The 16,538-nt window shown below is 39.0% G+C and overlaps 1 protein-coding gene across 1 annotated transcript in view; it reads right to left on the bottom strand.

Moving 5' to 3' along the window:
• The window catches only part of FGF12 (fibroblast growth factor 12), a 528,919-nt gene that overhangs the window by 252,489 nt on the left and 259,892 nt on the right, over window positions 1-16,538 (bottom strand). The window lies entirely within an intron of this gene.

Here is a 16,538-nt window from a genome sequence, read left to right on the forward strand (position 1 = left end):
TACTTAGCCCTGTAAGTCATCCTCAGCATCCTTTACTTTATTGACTCCGTTTCCCCAATGAGAGGAAGATGTAAGTCTCGAGACCTTTGAGAAGTTATCTAGGATCCATGCACACAGCTGTTTAGTTCTGAAGCAATGTTTAAGTTAGCTTTTTGATATCCAGAAATTCATAACTTTCCTACCAGGCCACTAAATGTCAGAAATCTTCTCCACAGTTACAAGGACATTTCAGCATCCTTGCATTTGGGCGTCAGGAATGAGATTAAATCAGCCTACTGATGATTTAGGTAAAACAACCTGGTTTTTTTAAGGGCAATATCTCAGAGATAACAATACCTTGATTTTTATGCCATCTTTCTTTTTTTAAGATTTTATTTGTTTGAGAGAGAGAGACACAGCGAGAGAGGGAACACAAACAGGGGAAGTGGGAGAGGGAGAAACAGGCTTCCCACAGAGCAAGGAGCCCCCGATGCAGGGCTCCATCCCAGGACCCCGGGATCATGACCTGAGTCAAAGGCAGACACCCAACTGACTGAGCCACCCAGGTGCCCCACCATCTTTTTTGAACAACTTGAAATTTTTCCTTTACAGTTCTGAAGACATCATGGGTGGAAGCAGTTTTAACTACTTTGGAGAAAGTTGCCAGATACACATTGAAAGGATAATTATGGAGTTGCATTTATATTTCTGACCTCCACTCAAGCAAATAAAACATGAACAGTCTTCATCATGCCCATATGTTAAAAGGAAAAAAACACACAGAATGTTAAATAGTCTTTCCCTTATTCACATACCAAGCCTTCTAACTCCCACGTCAAACTCTCAGGACCACTGTAGTCATTCACTTGAAACCTTAAATTGAGCACAGAGTACCTCCAAGGCTCTGGTTCGGTTACCAAGGGGAACTTGATACACCCTCTACATTCTTCCTGCCCTCAACGAGCTTACAGGACATGCCATTATGATCTTATTTGACTCTTAATCACCCACTAGCTGTATGCTACTGGACAAGTTATTTAATCTGCCTAAGCCACATTCGCAAGACAGGTCAGTGATCATGACACTAGCAGTACCTATTGAACTGGGCTGCTGCAAGGCTCAAAGAAGATGTGATAATAATGTAAACTATTAGAATGAGCATGCTGTTATTAAAATATCCATTTAAATCAAGTCCCTGCTATAAAACCCAGACATCCCAAAACAGGAAAACATACCTTGTGATTCATACACATCATCATTCACTCCTGGACCTGAGGTATTTAATGAAGGCTGAATCTACTTCAAATGAATGATTAACCTTGACATTGTAATGGCAAACAAAATGTTCATTAGTGGAATATTGTCAATGTCCTTCCCTGTTAGGAACACAAAGGAGTGTAGCTCTGCTCATAGACATCATTCTGCTCTGAGATCAGGCCCCTGACTCAAAGCTTGGTGAATATGAGCTCACTGGGCTCTGACACAGCAAGCTTGACAGGCAGAAGAACTTTTCTCCATGAATTTTATCCCATGCAGCAGCGGTACTTCCATTTGCTTTTGCTTTTCTTTGCCAGATTTTTGGTGAAAATAGGTTGGCAAAAGCAATATAAACAATTACTTTCTAATAATTTGTGAATTCCTTTACACAACAAATTTATTTGTGGTTCTTTATCTAAGAGTTCAACAACTGAATTGTTATACGTTATATGTTTGTCTGGTTTTAGTCATTTCTCAAAATAGGAAAGACAATAGATTTAATTCTTCTTTGTGACACAGATCAGGGGTGGTATCCTTATTACCCAAGTAGAGAAATTATCAATGTTTCAAAGAATGTCTGTTTTGATAAGAAATATAAGATACAACAAATGTGAGCCAATGCTAAGCAACCTGCAGTTCTAAGTGCACTGCAATTACGGACACACTGAATCCTTGTAACAACACTATGAGGTAGGTTCTGTTATTATCCTCATTTTATAAGTGAAGAAACTGGGGCACAAAGAGGTTCCATTGCTTAATCAAGGTCACCCAGTTAAGAATTGGTAGAGTTCAAATGTAACCCACGGAATCTATTTCCAGAGCTTCCCTTTAATCCTCTGTGTTACACTGTATGTCAATAAAAACATGATACCATGCACAATTATAATCATGTAATAAAACTGATAAAATAAGAAAGCAAATGTCACTTGCAATTACATAGTCTTTTACTGCTTAGAAATAATCCTCCCATGTATTAGCTCAATGAGACTCCTAACAACCTTGAGAGGAAAGTTAAGGGAACAATAATAACCCAATTTTACAGACAAACTAAGACTCCAATAAGAGATGACATCCACCAAGGTCACACAACAGATGAGTGAAGATCTAGGAGTTTAATCCAGGCCTTCTGATCTCAAGGTCTCTCATATCCTAACTAAGATCACAGAGAAAAAATGGGAATGTTAAATTGCCTTTTATCCACTAACCTCTAGTACTCGCTAGCAGGGCTTCACATCTGGTAAATGACCTTGAAGAGATCACTCGGTATTGGAAGGGAAGGGACCCAAGTGTCCCAAGTCTTCTTCTGCAGCTTGTACTTCTCTCTGGGCCCCAGAGTTAAGGGGGCGGCATTCCCACCCTTGGCCATGAGAGGATACCCTTTGGTTCTGAGAGTTTTGGCCTCCTCTTTTGTTCAGTAATTCAAGTTGAGCTTCATAAGAAAACTATAGGGAAACTAAATCAAAACAGGAATTAGAAAAATTTATGAGACGATACATTTACATTTCTTCCATTTCTGTTCCTAAAAAGTAGACATTAGTTTGGCTTGAACCTCATAGTTGGCACTTGGTTATTTTCCTTCCCAGCTGGACTAGAGATGTTAGAAAGCCTGTCTCCACTGACTCACCATCATTTTAGCCCCTTTCTAATTTCCACTGTCACTGATCTAGTGATACCTCTTCCTTCTAGAAGGGAAATGTAGCTGGAAGATCCCCATGAGAATAAAAAACCCATAAGGACAGGGAGATTGTCTATCTTGCTTATTTTCCTACCTCCAGTGCCTGAAATAGCATTTAGTATATAACAGGTGCTCAATAAATTCTTGAATAAATTAATCAATGAAATAATCCATCCATCTATCCATTTTAAGTTAAAAATGAAACATTTATTCTTATATCAAAAAACAAACTCAGGTAACTCAGGGGTAGCTTCCATATCTCCAAGTTGATCATTTTGCTTTATCAAAACCCTTTAAAGTTATCTGTCTAAATTCAATCCATCTGTTAAAATCTGATAGCCTGAGAGGGGACACAGTACCTAGGTTTCTGCCCTGAGCAGCCCCATCCCACATATTTAGGTCTATAGTCTTAGTTCTGATCTCTTTCTCTCAATCCCTCTCTTTTTCAATCTCTCTCTCTCTCTGTGTGTGTCTCACACACATACATACACACATATACACTTACTTTCACAGAAGAGAAGGAATATAATAAGGAAAAGACAGACTATAGACATCAGATAAAATAAGTAGTCAATTTTTAAACTCTCAAAATATGATCAAAATGACCTTAAAATGGCTTGACAATCCTAACATCCATGCTGTCAGCCATCTTTACTGAGCTGCTTTCTCCATGGACAATTCCTAGTTGCTCTCATTTCTAATTTTAGATCCCAAATTTTCAGGGACTGGATCTTGTTGAAATAGCAGTCTCTTACAGCACCCAGCACATGACTGACACTCAAACTGTACTATTAAAATTGTAACAAATTCATATTTTTGTCCACTGTGTGCACTAAACACTGGGTGCTATGAAAATAACAATTAATGAAAGATCCCACTGATCCTGTACTCATAGGTATTTGATATTGAGTATGGTTCTATTGGAAATAACTGAAATATACATACTGGTTAGGGAAAACTATCAGGGGATCAAATGGGAGTTTGGACAAGTTGACCAGCAAGGTCATTTCTGGTCCTAAATTTTTAGAATTCTCTAAAAATAAAATGTAAAGCAGAAAGAGTATATAATTTAGAGTAAATAATTTGTTCTTGCATAAAGAGTAAATTTTTCCTGAGCCTAGGTTTATTTGCCTGTAAAATGACTACTATGTAAAACCCAGATTAATTAAAATAATATATTGGGGGAAAAAAGCACTAATTTTAAAACAAAGAAAAGTATGAATGAGTGAATGAATAAATGAGTGAGTAAATGGATGAGTCGATGAGTAGATGGACGGATGAAATACAGCACCTTTCCTTTTTAAAATTTTATTTATTTATTAATTTATTTATTTGAGAGAGCATGTATGTGTGAGAGAGCACAACTGGGGGGAGGGGCAAAAGGAGGGGGAGAAGCAGACTCCCCGCTGGGCAGGGAGCTGGACATGACATGGGGCTCAATCCCAGGACCCTGAAATGGGGCTCAATCCCAGGAACCTGAAATCATTACCTGAGCCGAAGGCAGATGCTTTAACCAACTGAGCCACCCAGGCACCCCAAAATACAGCACCTTTCATCTAAAAATCTCTAAATTCACATTTTAGGATAAGCAAATTGCTCAAAACAGAAGTAAAAAATATTTAGAAAGTTTGCTTTTAGAATACTGGGGAGGCAAACAGAAAATGTTCAAGAATTCCAGAGTAGTAAATGAAAACATTTAGTAAAATTCTCATTTACTTAAAATAGTTTTCACGTAAAACTATAATCCCCTGTGCCTAATTCTGCCCACTAATCCAGCATATGCAACATGAAATCAAGGCGACATTGGTGTAGATGACTGTGTGCTTATGAAATATAAGCCAGAATACATAGATAAATTGATAGGTAGATAGGTAGAGGGCACCTGGGTGGCTCAGTTGGTTGGGCGACTGCCTTCAACTCAGGTCATGATCCTGGAGTCCCAGGATCGAGTCCCGCATTGGGCTCCCTGCTCGGCAGGGAGTCTGCTTCTCCCTCTGACCCTCCCCCCTCTCATGCTCTCTCTCTCTCTCTCTCTCATTCTCTCTCTCAAATAAATAAATTAAAAAAAAAAGATAGGTAGATGATAGATAGATAGATAGATAGATATGCATTTCAGTGTTCAGCTACCAAGAAAGGGATAAGATTATTGTATAAAGATGATTTTTTAAACAATATTTAAAACAAGGGGTGCCTGGGTGGCTCAGTTGGTTAAGCATCCGATTCTTGATGTTGGCTCAGGTCATGATCTCAGGGTCATGAGATTGAGCCCTGCATCAGGCTCTGCACTGCTATGGAGCCTGCTTAAGATTCTCTCTCTCCCTCTCTAAAAACAAACAAACAAACAAACACAGTATTTAAAACAAGAAGGAGTAATAGTATCTTTGTAGTGTTTGGAATAGGATACTAGTATTTAAACTTACAGTGTTAGCTAGAAGAGAGCTCATGAAGTCATCAGCCTATTCTAGATAATATATAAATATGGTAATCAGCTAGAGACCATAAGAAGAGACTTCTTTAAAAGTAAGCTAGGAAATTGTCTCTTGCTGGTTGAATATGCTAAGAACACAGCAAGGGAGAAGAGATTCCATTCCTTCCTCCTCATTTGACAGTTCTTCCTCTCGTCTCTAAAAGTGGACAAGACAAGGAAATAGCCATGGGGCTGGCCTTTAAAAGATAAGTAACCAGAAGCATTTATTATCTGCTGAGGACAAAAGTCAGGGAAAGAATGTCAACTTCATGCTAAAATAACTGGACTTCATTATTAAAAAGCATTCTAAGTACGATCAATTTATAAAATTAGAAATAGAATTTGGGAGAAAGAATCATGACTTACATTTTCTGTTCTTGTAAGGATCTAGTACTTTGACTAGAGCAGTCAAATGTGTACTGAATTACTTTTAACTTGAAAGTAATAAACATTCAGGATAAGTAAGAGTAGTCTCAAATTTTACCTTAAAGAAAACCTTAGGCATATCTTTATTAATAGTAGTATCACCTTGAGTCCCTGATAGCATCATTTAAGTAGTAGCTATAAAAGAAAAGAAACAAATGTCAGATAACTATAGTAGAAAACACCCAGTCTTAATCTGGGAATGTGTTCCCCTTATACCCTTTGTACATCGAGCACAGACACTGAACTACTATTTTCTGATAATGCTACCTTGATAAAATCCTAGGGTAAACCCATGCCACTCTCCTGAGGGGAAGGGTTACTCTCTAAAGCGAGTAGAAAATCATAGTTTCAGGGATCAGATAAAAGAGATCTAGGCATGGGCGCCTGGGTGGCTCAGTTGGTTAAGCGACTGCCTTCGGCTCAGGTCATGATCCTGGAGTCCCGGGATCGAGTCCCGCATCGGGCTCCCTGCTCGGCGGGGAGTCTGCTTCTCCCTCTGACCCTCCCTCCTCTCATGTGCTCTCTCTATCTCATTCTCTCTCTCAAATAAATAAATAAAAAAAAAAGAGATCTAGGCATGAGAAGTTACATTTAAAGCTCCAAGAAGAAGGTATGCCTTTCTTTCTTGTCCCTGGATTTTGAGCAATCCATCCTGGCCTATGGTTGTTCTGATTGTCAAGGAAAGATATGCTCTACCAAAGAGAATCAGGCCAGAAACTAAACAGGAAAACAATCTCATGGGTGCACCTAAGACACTAGTCTGGAGATGTGGACTCTGGAGAGTGAATCATATCAAGTTATCTAGAGGTTAGTTGCAAATTACTCTCCATGTTGTGATTTCCTCTGTTACACACTGTCCTTCAATATAGTCTTATATTAACGCCTATTTTCATTTCAGTCAAGCAACCATTGGGTGTTCCTTACAGAGCCCTTATTAATTTCAGACAAATCTTATGCCTTTTAGTTTGAACCATGCAAAAACATCAACTGAAAACTATGTTCAAAGAATAGGTTAAAAGTATTTGAAGGAAAGGAAGAACAGGGTAGGAAAGAGAAGGGAAACTAAAATTTATCAGGCACCTGCAATGCACCAGGCACAGTGCTGGGCTCTCTACAGGTTATATTACCTAATCCCCATGATAATCCTGTAAGGCCAACATTATTATCCACATGTACAATGAGAAAAGTGAAGGTCAGAAAGGTTAATCAATTGTCTGAAGAATGGGTCCAGTCAAGAATTCAAATCTAGTTTATCGGACTCCATATCTGAGGCTTTCTTAATGACTGTCTTTAGGTGATGAATCCACAATATGAATTAATAAGGGGACCATTTATATTCTTAAAATGTTAAAAAAGTTAAGATAACCATGAATTAAGGCCACTCAGAATCTAAGTCAGAGGCATCCAGACTATTTGTTTCCCGATACTCATGGCCTCATTTGAAGCACTAGTTTAATAACTAGAGCCACGGAAAGAAAAATTGGAGAAAGTGATAGCTATCTTCAAGTGTCTAAAAAAGTGCTTCTTGAAAAAAAGGAAGAGGTATCCTGTGTATCCAGAGGCAAACTTGGATTCAGTTAAGCAGTGTATATAAGAAGGTGTAGACCGGGCGCTTGGGTGGCTCAGTCGTTAAGTGTCTGCCTTCAGCTCAGGTCATGATCCCAGGGTTCTGGGATCGAGTCCCGCATCAGGCTCCCTGCTCAGCGGGGAGCCTGCTTCTCCCTCTCCCTCTACCCCTGCTTGTGTCCCCTCTCTCGCTGTGTCTCTCTCTGTCAAATAAATAAAATCTTTAAAAAAAAAAAAGTGTAGACCAACAATGAAATAGATGGCTTCACAAAATGGGGAAGTGAGCTTCCCATCATCAGAGACATTCAAATAAGAGCAATACCACAGGAGGAGGGTTCCAAGAGCTGAGATGCATATTCTATAAAACGGTTACAGTCAGCATTGCTGGGGTGGAGAACGAATCAAAATGACTATAGGCTGTATCTAAGGCAATACTTGGCAAACCTTTCTTTTAAGAAAGTAAAAAGATAAGGATGAATGAATGATGAAACTGATTGCTAGTGAAAAAAATGACGGTAGAGTGGAGCAAGATACAGGATTCAAGGAGACAGTCAAGGAAAGCATATCAAGACAACCGTGTGAAGAAAGCATGGGGCTAACAGTTATTTTATATGGTATATTAATATGGCATAGCTGATTAAGGGGGTTGCCTCTTAAAAGTTGAGCAGTTAAATGATCATGTTCCAATGGGGTATAGTGTTCTGGAGTAAGGAAAAGAAAACATGAACCTATTCAAATGTAAGTGAGGAAAGTTCCCCAGGAAAGGCCAGTGTCAATAGCCCCTAAGGTGTTAGTCAAAACTATCGTGAATTCTGTGGAAGATAGTCACTGGCCATTATGGATTCCTGTGTAGGAAAGATCCCATTTGAGGTAAGAGACTTTAAAGTAACCAAAAGCCAACAGCTTAAAGGTGAACAGAGAACCAAAGGGAAATGATTAGGAGGGCAAAGGAGAGTATTAGGAACTCTATGAAGGTTCCCTGCATAGAAGGTCTTTTGTAGGCCAACTGTCAGGGTTGTAAAATGGAGAATATGGAAAGCAAATAGTTATTGGCCCCCAGTTGCAATTGCCTGCTACAAGATCTACCATTTCTACTATCAGTAATCATAGAGAAATCTGGAGATTCAATTTATGGTAGAAAGAAGGACATATTTAAATCTATGTACACATTCACAGCTTTTAATATAGTATCTTTGATTTCATTTTTTAGAAAGAAAAAGGAGAATCACAACTCCGGAAAACTCAAAACCAATTTGAGAAAACTTAGTATAAACTGAGAAAAATACTTACAAAATGATTTCTCAAGTCAATGTTCCAAAACACAAGAAGGAAGAAGGAGAGATTGTAGTAAATGGTGGATCGACAGTTGTCATATTTATGAAGTCAGGGATTTGGAAGGGCAACCATCTTGTTGTCTGATTGGCAATTTTTAAATTACTGTACACACAGTATTATCTTCAAAACTGGAGAGTAAGCACATGTCCCGCTGGGTAATATTTTTGAGAAGAAAATTGCGTGACCATAGAAAGGTCATTTAACCTCTGTTTATCAGTTTACTCCTCCATAAAATGAGAAATTTTAAAAAGAATAACAGATGATCTTTATGTTTTGAGCCTCCCAATGGAAAGTTACTTTTGGAAGGGTCCTGGAACCAGGGGTGACATTCAATTTTAGGGATTCTGAACAACAAGCAAAGTAGTATATAACCTAAAGTGCCCAGGTATTTTCAACGTGATCACTTACTTGAAAAAGAAAGGACACTAGTAACCGTAGCAAAGACTGTCATGAGGATAAATGACCCCAATACCAATGACACTATCTGAAGCAGCTGAAGTCTCCCAATTTTGGTTCAGACTTGTCCCTCTATCTCTGAGTGGGTAGATGTGGAGGAGGAATGACGAGGTGCTCTGGTGTTTGGGAGGATGGCACAAAACAAAATAGAGCTATTCCCATCATAGCTGGACTTCGGAGGTTGTTTGTTTTTTTCCTTCCTGTGTGTTGTATCTTTATAGATCAGGAAATTTTAGATGACTCTTAATAAGCAGCTTTGTAATAATTCAGATCAAAGAAAGAGATAATTCTATAGTGAGGAGAGTCAACAGAAGCAATATGTTCTAATAGGCTTACACCTAGCCTGACTTGAAATCTCATTCTCATGCTATTTACTCAATATGGAACCTTGGACAAATTATTCCTCTTCTCTCTATATATATAGTCCCATTCTTAGAATGAGATTAACCAGATGATTACTAAGGTCCCTTCTCTCTCTAAAATTCTATGGCTCTAATTATAATGCTCACTACATCATAGCATTCACAAAAAGCAAATGAGGATACTCCCTTTTATCTTCCAAAGTAATTTCATGGTGGTTAACTAAAATAAAAAGAGGGATTGGTTACCCTTCATCCCTCAGGCCCATGACTAGATGTCCTCAGTCCCCAGAAAAACTAAACCTGACTGCTTATCTTTTACCATAAAGCACTTCTCCATAACTCTGGATAAAAGCAATAATAATTAAATACTTCTTGAGTGCTAATTATTTACCAGGAACTGGTCTAAGTATAGGTGTCAATTATTTAATTTTCATAACAACCCTATAAAGCAGGTATTACTATTATCAACAAGGAAACAGAGGAACACAAAAGTTAAGCAAGTTAGCTAAGGTTATACCTCTAGTAAAGAGAACGGCCAGGATTTGAACACAGAAAGTTGGGATCCAGCCTCTTACCAATAGATCAGTCCCCTCCCAGTTATGTGGTGCAGGTGGTGCAAGGGAGAAGGAAGGAGTGGTGTGCCAGTGATGGTGCTTTTTGCTGCAGCTCTTCTTTATTGTCCCATAAGAAAAGGAAAAAGGTCCTCGGCAGGGTGGGAAAGCTGGGTATGAAAAATGCTCTCAACTAGGAAAGATTGGAAGCAGGTCCATGCTTTCTCCTTCTAAATAACTAAATATATGTATGAACCGAGAGATGAGATTGAGAAAAAGTCACATCACATCTTATGATTTAAGTGTTTCTCAAGCATTTAATCCTCACAATTATCCTGTGGGATAAGCATGATAGGTATTATTATTATTCTACTATTACAGAACAAAACATTGAGAGAGGAGTAAATTCAATGAGTCAAGTTGATAGCTAATTAGTGAAGAAACCAGGACTTAAATCTGTTGTTTCCCAAAGGGATGTCCTCTCCACTCTACCACACTGGTTCTATTAACCCCTTCTAGCTCTCACACGGAGCTCTGATCCATGGAGCAAATCTTCCTCTCTCTATCCTTTCTTTATTGCTCAATCCAGAAATTCACCAGAGAGGATGCTGGCGGCTCTGAGCTTGCTCAGAATGCCTTACCATGATTTGTCATATGGCTGCCTTTGTGGGCCGAACACTAACCACTCAATATCACATTGCTGTCCTGCAATCAGAAAATAATCCTCAGTACTGACATCTCCCTCAGTTTATAATCCTAGCTGATCCCTGTAATAACACAGCGTCTCACTTCTACTTCCTTGAAAATTGTGAGCCAGACTTATTCTGCTTTTGAAGCAGAATCAGGCCTAAATGTGTGGCTCACTAATTTTCTTCTTTGTTAGAGAGCCCCCTGTTGCATAATCTGTGTAATTAAAGTGTGTACGGTTTTGCTAACCAATTCTCCCAGAGCCAGTCAAATTGTGTAAGACTTAAAAAGAATTATACTGGCAGTATCCACAAAATGCCGACCTCTGATTTTCTTTTCAGAGTATTCGATCTTAGGGAGCCACTGTATAAGTATGTATCTAAAAAAGCAACTTAACGCAGCATTAAGTGACTAAATTCTGGGGCTTTGCATTTTAATGCATAACTGCTGTTAGCTTATTGAGAGAGCCTGGGCGAACAGCCTAACCTTTTTGTTCCTTAGGACCATTTGGAAAATGAAAACAGTAGACTTTCATTACAAAGATTTATATAGAATCACTGAACGTAAGAACTGGAATGGAAGGAACCCTAAGAATCATCCAGGCCAATGCCCTCATTTGAACGATTATGAAACTGAAGACTGACAAAGATCCAGCATACCATAGGTCACATAGCTACTGGTGGCTTAAACCGAAACACTGTCGGGCTTCCTGATTCTAAGATCAGTGGTCTCTCTGGTATCAGATTTAATTTTTCACCTAAAAGTTCCTATTTTAGGCTTGCTTTTAAAAGAAGACAAAGAGGGGCACGTGGGTGGCTCAGCCGGTTGGGCATCCAACTCCTGGTTTCAGCTCAGGTGGTGGTCTGGGGACGGGGGTGTCCTGAGATTGAGCCCCACATCAGGCTCCGTGCTCAGCACAGAGTCTACTTGAGATTCTTTTCCTCTTCCTTCCTGTCCTTCCCCCTGCTGCCCAACGCGCCCCTACTCACACAAACACACACACATTCTCAAATAAATATAATCTTTAAAAAAAAATAAAACACGGGCGCCTGGGTGGCTCAGTCAGTTAAGCAACTGCCTTTGGCTCAGGTCATGGTCCCAGAGTCCTGGGATCGAGTCCCGCATCGGGCTCCTGGCTCAGCGGGGAGCCTGCTTCTCCCTCTGACCCTCTCCCCTCTCATGCTGTTTCTCTCTCGCTCGCTCTCTAATAAATAAATAAATAAAATCTTTAAAAAAGAAAAATAATAAAATAAAATAAAACACAAAAAGGGATATGTATAGGATGCTTACCACTCAATCATCACAACCACTAAGTTATTTATTATAACCTGATTTACATAGGCATAAACACGCTCAGGCTGCTGAGGGTGTGGGCCAAGGTTAAATTCATGATTAATGATGGTATTAGCATGCTACCTCTGATCTTAATTTGAAATTCTTTATTTCCTTCTTTGGACCTTTCCTCACCCTCCCCCATTTAAACTTACCTGTTAGGCAAGATCAAATGATTTCTAAAATCTTCATTAAAGAATGCTAATGGTTTCCCCCAAATGCCCCCAACTAGCATATAGACATTTTCTTCTCTCTCGCCTCACTGCCCATGTCCCCTCATCCTCTTCATCCAACATCTATTTTCAAACAAAACAGGATTCTTTAGTACCACAGGAATTTCTCTTAATGGTTTATTGCATAGGATAAAAGACTCATAATTCTCTTTGTAACTGTCCAAGTATCATCAAAATACAGAATTCTTTGTGATGCTAATGAGAATTTTCCTCACTAGGTAGTACCGCTTGCAAAACATCTGGTGCAACCTGCCAAGAATACATGTGAGCTGAAAGGCGGGACACTAACCTTGCCACAGGATCTTCTCTGTCAGGAAATTTCCCGGCAGGTCCAGCCTTTAATACACGTATTGCATGCTGTACCATCTGATAGCCACATGAATAACTTCCTCAATTAGTTCACCCCTTGTGTTCTTTGGATTCGAAGATTAAATTAAATGCAACATTTGCAAATCATTGCTGGAGTATTCATTAGCCTAAAAATCATCTTTAAAAACAACTATAGGGGCGCCTGGGTGGCTCAGTCGGTTAAGCGTCTGCCTTCGGCTCAGGTCATGGTCCCAGGGTCCTGGGATCGAGCCCTGCGTCGGGCTCCCTGCTCGGCGGGGAGCCTGCTTCTCCCTCTCCCTCTGCTGCTCCCCCTGCTTGTGCTCTCTCTCTGTCAAATAAATAAATAAAATCTTAAAAAAAAAATGAAAAAAAAAATAAAAACAACTATAGCTTGGGGAAAATTCAGTGAGGACCTGAGTTTGCCTACATCTTACACATATGTAATTCAACTAATATGTCAGGAGAGTCTGTAAATGGACATGTTTGTTCTCTGTAACAAGTCATCTCCAGTGTATTTGTGTGTGTGTGTGTATAAAATGTATATATGTTATATATATGTATGTATACGTAACTTTTAATGCTAAGGTAAGAAGACTAGTGAAGGAATGAAATGTGATCTGTTGCCAAGTCTCCTACCAAAGTATTTACTTTCATTTCTTTCTACATCTATCTATATCTCTATTTTTCACTAGCCACACATTTTATCCGTCCCTCCATCCCTCAGTCACTGGGCACTTACTAAAAGCCAAACTGCTTAGCACATGGGGGACACAGAGAAAATCAAACATTGTTTATGCCCTCGGAGAACTTTCTATCTAGTGGATAAACCTGATGTTCTAGGTGATGACAGAATGACATGCGTGCCCCTGAGAGGTGCTCCGTGCTGGGATGAACACCACTCCCAACTGGAAGAGACGCTGCAAGGTTTCATCAGGGAGAATGATGGGAGAATTTCCCACCCACGGATAAGTGGGATGTGGCCTCCCAGGAAAGGGGCTAAGGAAGGCCTTCCAAACAGAAAAAAAAAGAGAAAAGCACAGAGGTGTCCAACTTCGCACTGATGTGAGACTGGGAAGTCCTCTGGCACAGGGACCTGGTATATCTTGCACATTATCGTATTTCACGTGCCAAGCTCATGATTAACAAAACTAAACTGATCAAACAAAACAATAACTGAATGAACAGTCTTTGAAGAGTGTTGATAGTTCATCGGGTTCAGAGAATCAGATATATGGAGACATATTGTAGAATCAGTTTCCAAAGGAAGTTTGGTGACATAGCACTAGAGAATAGAATGTATTGCTATGGAATTTTGCTTATCTTGAAAGCAGCAGAAAGCTATTAAAAGTCTTTAAAAGTGACCATGATACAATTTAAGCAATAAAGTTCTGTACTATTTCATCTTTTAATAAAAGCAATGGGGATAAGTAGGTACAACAGAGTTAGTAGTAATCAGATTCAATTCATTAAAATTAAATTACATTAAACTAAAATTCAATATGTAGAAATTATATGGGGATGGAAGTGCCTTCCTACTTTCTTATATGGACATAAATTAGCATAAAGAGCACATGAGACAAAGCACTAAGAGAACAAGTTCTAAGGTGTTACACATATTCTCACCAACTCCTATATAGCTCTCTACAAATGTTACTGAAAAGTGCCGGGAGGCCACATAAGTAGAAAAACAGGTATAAATATGCAGAGGCTTTCCCAAAGTCACATATGAAAAAGAGCACAGGATGTAATAAGACCTGGATTTAGAACGGCTTCTATCATCAACCTGCTCTAAGACTCTGGGCCTTTCTTCCCCTTTCTGGGCCCCAGTCATCTCATCTATAAAAGGAAGGAGTAGACAGGTACCTTCCACAGTCTGCTTGGAAAATATCTTCTTCTGAGGAAAAAGAAATATATCGTCTTCTTTGTTCATCTAAAAATGAACAAATAAAAGCATAAAATAAAAGATGAGGCAGGAAGTTGGAGAGGTACTATGGTCTAAATGTGTCCTCTCAAAATTTGTATGTTGAAACCTAATGCCCAATGTGATAGTGTTTGGAGGTGGGTACTTTGGGTGCTGATTATAAAAGACACCCCAGAGGGCTTTCTAGTCCCTCCTTTCTGCTATGTGAGGTTATAGCTAGAAGGCACCCTTATGAATTAGAAACCAGGCTCTCACCAGACATCCAATGTGCTGGCACCTTGAAATTGGGACTTCCCAGGCTCCAGAACTGTAAGAAGTAAATCTGTATTGTTTATAAGCTACCCAGTTATAAGCTATGGTACTTTTGTTATAGCAACACAAATGGACTAAGACAATTGAAAATATATTAGGCTTCAAATTTAGCAATCTTTGTAGCTACTCAAACAGATATTTCATTTTACCCCAGAGATGACCCCAATTCAGAGGAGGGCAATCCAGGATGTACAGTAATATTCCTTGTTAACTTCCTAAATTATTTCAGAATTGTAGGAGATAAAAAGTATAATACAAAGGAAAGATGGTAACACCCCAGTAACTATATTAAGACCTGGCGAAACAGTGTACACACTTACTTTTATCTTCAGCTGTATTTGAAAGAGAGATGCTTACATAAGAAGTATTAGGATTCAAAAGAACCAAATGTCTTGGGAGTAGGAGAGTGTTTGACTTGTAATCAGAATCCTGATTTTAAATTTAAATTCTTTAAATAGTTATAGAACCTTAGGTTAATTACTTTTAGTTTGGTAGTCACCTTAGAAGTGGGAATAAAAATACTAATATTATTTTGAAGAATAAGTGAGAAAACACATTAATTACTTGTCATGGTGCATGTGATATGCTATATACTGAATAAATGGTAGCTAGTTTTATTATAATGTGATCACCTTGGACTTTTCAATAACATTTGTAGAGAGCTATAAGAGTAGGTGGAAGTAAGTGTAACATTTTTCATAACATAGTCTAGATGTTCAATAAACATAAAACCTCACTAATATTTTAAATCAGCATGGGGAATTTCAATTTATAATTTGGGTTATCTGGATGGAAAAAGGAGCACAATCCAAAGTTAATTCTAATCAGTATGGTGGGCATTTCCTTCATTTGGGAAGAAATATGAATAACAGTATAGTGGTTTTCACATCATTTCATTTAGTGCCCCCATAGTATGTGCTTGTAAAAGGAGGTATAAGCACCACACTGAGGAAAAAAAAATGAAGAGAAGACACTGAGCAGCTCTTAAACTGCACTTGCTGGTACAGTCTTGACAGAGCATCAATGTAACTAGGACTCAGCCAGAGGGAGCAGAATCCTTTTCCGTTATTTCCAAGAAGCGGAGAGAAAGCCCACTTATTGCAGCCACCTGCAGAGTAGCAGGCGTAGGGAACACAGCTTTTTCTCATGCCTGAAGCCATCTGAAAAAATATACCCATTCATTTTATATTTGTTTAGTCCAGAGTGCAGACCCAAGATACCCAGGTAACCAGCCACAAAGAAAGTCTTCAAACCTTATCTGTGTTTTTCCAACCAAAACAAAAGGAGGTTAATATTGTAGAAAGTTAGGTCAGGTGGAAAATGCTCTCCTTACTCAAGTCCCCTAAGATCCTTCCCAATTACAACTTCTCTTGTGAACTCCCAACAGGACTCCTCCCTATACCACACACACACACACACACACACACACACACACACACACACACACACACACCATCACCCGCAACACATACTCACTTCTGTATGTCGAGGATACTTTCCGGCATTCTCACAGCAAAGACAGCTTTCTGCCTTGCATTATATTGATATGTGTCTTAGTCATTTCTTATCTCCTCTACTAGATTATGATTTCCTAGAAGGCAGGGAATCTAATTTCCTCATTTAGAAGTAGGCATTCTTTTTTTTTTTTT

Source organism: Leptonychotes weddellii, chromosome 1, assembly GCF_054177405.1.
Source record: "Leptonychotes weddellii isolate Sample4059 chromosome 1, ASM5417740v2, whole genome shotgun sequence".
NCBI classification, from domain to species: Eukaryota; Metazoa; Chordata; class Mammalia; order Carnivora; family Phocidae; genus Leptonychotes; species Leptonychotes weddellii.